Source organism: Gossypium arboreum, chromosome 12 (assembly GCF_025698485.1).
Source record: "Gossypium arboreum isolate Shixiya-1 chromosome 12, ASM2569848v2, whole genome shotgun sequence".
Classification (NCBI taxonomy): Eukaryota; Viridiplantae; Streptophyta; class Magnoliopsida; order Malvales; family Malvaceae; genus Gossypium; species Gossypium arboreum.
Genome location: NC_069081.1, coordinates 28,909,112 through 28,913,370, shown reverse-complemented (window position 1 = coordinate 28,913,370; position 4,259 = coordinate 28,909,112). Strand labels below are relative to the sequence as shown.

General features: G+C 37.0%; 1 long non-coding RNA gene across 1 annotated transcript; it reads right to left on the bottom strand.

Annotated features, from left to right (window-relative positions):
• Positions 1–638: 638 nt before the first annotated feature.
• LOC128285264 (uncharacterized) lies at positions 639–1,852 on the bottom strand. The gene is made up of 2 exons (XR_008275725.1): positions 1,809–1,852; positions 639–962 (listed from the first exon to the last, which is right to left on the bottom strand). It is a non-coding gene; the product is annotated as an uncharacterized LOC128285264 (long non-coding RNA).
• Positions 1,853–4,259: the final 2,407 nt, after the last annotated feature.

The window sequence follows — 4,259 nt, the reverse complement described above, 5'->3', positions numbered from 1 at the left end:
AATTCTTGATCTTAATCAAGCAAGGTCTTTTCTGAACCCTAACTTGCGTTTAGCTTCTGATTTTCTTTATGTTTTTCAGAAAAGTGATGAACATATGAAGCAAAATTATGTTTTGTTTTATTATAATAGGTTTATTATAACATTTAATAAACACATAATAAATCGTCATTAATGTCCATTAACCCTTTCAATGGTCTAATTGCAACATAAGGACCTCTCAATTAAGAAGACATAGCAAATAAGCACTTTAACAAATGGAAGGTCACTTTTACATTTTACATGATTAAGTCCTATTATCAAATTGAGCACACAAACGATTAAATTTTCATACGAAACTTTCTGTAACACCCCAAACCCCGCCCAGACGTTATGACCGTATCCGACATGCCACATTGAAGCGTTCAAAACATTTTATATTGTTGATCCAGAAAAACTTACTTAGTTTTTTAAAAGATAATTTCATTATAGGTTAAAGTGAATGGAAGCTATGCACCAGGTAGGAAACCGGAAAAGAGGTGGTGAGTCCATCGGACTGCTTAAGTACCAAGCTCCCTTCAGATCCAATCCTAGACATGCATACCACCATTGCCACACCTTAACGTCATGAATATTTCTAGAAAACCGATTTGATTAACTCATTTTTAGGAGAAGTGATTAATTTTGGAAAATACTTTCATTACGGAAGCTTTGCTTGTTGTTGTGTTATTTTGAAATCAATTGTTGTTTTTGAAAACGCGCCCTAAAGCTATCCAATTTCAACAGTTAAAATAAGTAATACCTATCTTAGTAATACATATTAAAACCATCAAAAATAATTAAGCGGCCTTATTACATTTAAAAAACCCAAAAATTCAAACGTAAATAAAAGGATGTCCAGTTCACCAGAAGAAAATCAAACTTTCAGAACGGGTGGCCACTCCGAATTCCCTCACAGCTCCAAGCCCACTATGGTTGGGGATTACCTGCGTGGATGAAAATAAAAGGGTTGAGTTTGGGGAAACTCAGTGTGTAAATTAAACCAACCATAGCCTATATCAGCTCAAACCACGAAATAGAATAAGTTGACCTTAGCCTGAGCAATTGAATAAAGCCCATAGGCCCATAATGTAACGTAATGATGTTACATGTTTATGTAGAAACCCAACCCAGATTCACCCATAACACCCCCGTACCAGCCTTACACCATGTTAGGAGACTACTCGATCCACCCAACCGCTACACACCACAGAAATCGTAGCAAGGCTGCCAGATATTGTGACGAAGTCACCAGATACAGATATTGTGGCAGAGCCACCAAAACAGATATATGTGGCAGAGCCACCAGATCAAATAATTGTGGCATAGCCACCAGGACGCTTCCTCCATAGTATAACCTAAGTCCCCATGCAACAGATATATAATCATGGCATACATCATACGGAATCAGATCGTCATGCTTTTCAGTCAAAAATAACCCTAGGGGTATAATGGTAATTTTGCATACATAGGGGTATTCAAGTAATTTAACTATTCTTAAGGTTTTCATACATAACATAGCCGTTTACGTACGATCAGAAACACTTACCGCGTTTTCTTACCAATTTGGGCCCGTTGGCCCATTATCCCGTTTTTGGCCCATTAAGCCCAAAAATATCGAAATGCACAGAATCGCGCACTCTACAATCTTATCACTTTAATTTACCATATACATCAAACTATTAATCTCATGAGCATTCACACACTCGCAAGATCTCAAAATACCGACTTTTCAGCATTTCGGCTTTTCGGCTTATGCCGATCTAGTCTATAAGAGGGTGTTAGTTACACACCTATTTGCGACGATATGCTGACGAGATCCACACACGAACCCCCTACAATTGGATTACTAACATGTTAATCTAACTATTCAAATACAAACTATGTATTAACCCCTTACAATATTCAGCCAACCACACCTACAGATCAGAGTAAACTTATAAGAAATCAATAAGCAACTCATTAACAAATTTGTGTCAGTGTTTACCACATAGTCATAATTTCACTGCAAGCTATCTTCCTGAGCAACAGTCACTAAATCATTTATAACTGGAGCTACGAAACTCCAAATCAAGTGCCGTTAATTTTCCCTGAAAATAGACTCATATATCTTCTATCCATAAAATTTTCAGAATTTTTAGTTTAGTCAATCATTACCAGATTTTTCTCAAAATTTCCCATGTTTCACTATTTGACTAATCTGACCACTCTTCATTACAAATCAAATTTCTCATTGTAAAGAATTCAAAATATGTTCTTGTTTATTTCATTTGAAGCTAGACTCAATAAGATTTAATTACATAATTTATTCAGTTTCTAATTCATCTCCCACAATTTATGGTGATTTTCCAAAATCACGTTACTGCTGCTGTCCCAAGCAGATTTATTACCAAATCACTCTTTCACACATACCTTGCATGCATGTTATTTAAACATGTATATCACCAATCAATCATCACATATCTATGATTTTACTTAAGTATAATCTCCATTTCATCATTTTAAAGCACAACATGTTAGCCGATTTTTCCTTTTAGCATCTAAGGCACATGCATGCTCATTTGTTTGGCTCAACTTCACCTATCTTCCATTTTTCATCAAAAGAACATGAAATAACAACCATTTCCTTCATTTTAATTCATGACTAAATGCTCACAACACAACTAAAAACCAAAATATGCTTCAAGAGTTAAGGTAGAATCAAGAAGAACTCATGAACCTCAAAATAGAAGCAAGGTACCAAGAACTTACCTTCAATTTTCCTCCTCCTAGTGACCGAATACTCAAGAGCTTTCTCCTCTCCTTTCTTTTCTCTAACTTTCGGCTATGATGAACAAAGATGGACAAAACTTTTTTTTTTTCATCCTTTTGTTATTTTATTACCCAACATTTTATGACACAAAATAACCTATATTATTTGTGCCATACCTATGCCATAATATCAATAAAAAAAATGCTCATAATGTTTATCATGCCCATCATGGAACATTTACCTAACCCATTATAATTTTTTTATCAATTTGTACCATAAATTATGGATATCAAGTGCACATATTGTCTTCAACAACATGATGGCCAGCCACTTCTTGTAAAATGGGAGGTTTGACATGCAAATCCTCCTATTTTACACTACTATTTGTTTGGCCACTACAAATTAGCCTATAGCATTTTCAAACATTTTCACATAGGTCCTATTTCATAATTTCACTCACAAATGACAAAATCAAAGCATGAAATTTTGCCAACATTCACAGAATTCCCAAAAATTGGGGCGTTACAACTCTACCCCCCTTAAAGAAATTTCAGCCTCGAAATTTACCTAATCCAGATAGTTGAGGATATTGTTGACGCATAGTCTCTTCTGATTCCTAAGTAGCTTCTTCCCTTCCATGATTACGCCAAAGCACTTTCACTACGGGACAAATTTCCTTCTGAGAACCTTAACATCTCGAGCCAATATTTGCACAGGCTGCTCCTCAAAGGTCAAATCGATCGAACTTTAATTTCAGAATCGGCGGGACATGAGCAGGGTCAGAACGATAACGCCTTAACATGGAGACGTGAAAAACATCGTGAATCCTGTCTAACTCTGGAGGCAATTCCAACTGATAAGCTACTGGGCCTCCTCGCTTTAAAACCCGATAAGGCCCAATGAACATATCTTCTTCCAAGGAGAAACCTTTAAGAAGACCATATCACCTACTGAGTACTCAATCTCCTTACGCTTCAAATCTGCATACGACTTTTGCCTATCAGATGCTTCTTTTAACCGGTCCCTAATTATTCTGACCTTATCCTCAGTATCAGCTACCAACTCTGGTCCAAGAATTTTTCGCTCTCTTAGTTCAGTCCAACAACTAGGTATACGACACCTTCGTCCATACAGTGCTTCATACGGTACCATTCGAATACTCGCCTGGTAACTGTTATTGTACGTAAATTCTGCCAACGGCAAGTAATCCTCCCAACTACCTCAAAAGTCAATCACGCATCCCTTCAACATGTCCTCCAGAATCTGAATAACCCTCTCTGACTGACCATCAGTTTGGGGACAGAAAGCCGTACTAAAGTTCAATCGGTCCCCAACGCCTCATGCAACCTTTTCCAAAATCGAGATGTGAATCTGGGATCCCAGTCAGAGACAATCGAAACTGGGACTTCATGAAGTCGTACAATCTCTGCCACATACAGCTTGGCTAACTTTTGAAGCGAAAATTCAGTACGTACAGGTATGAAATGGGCTG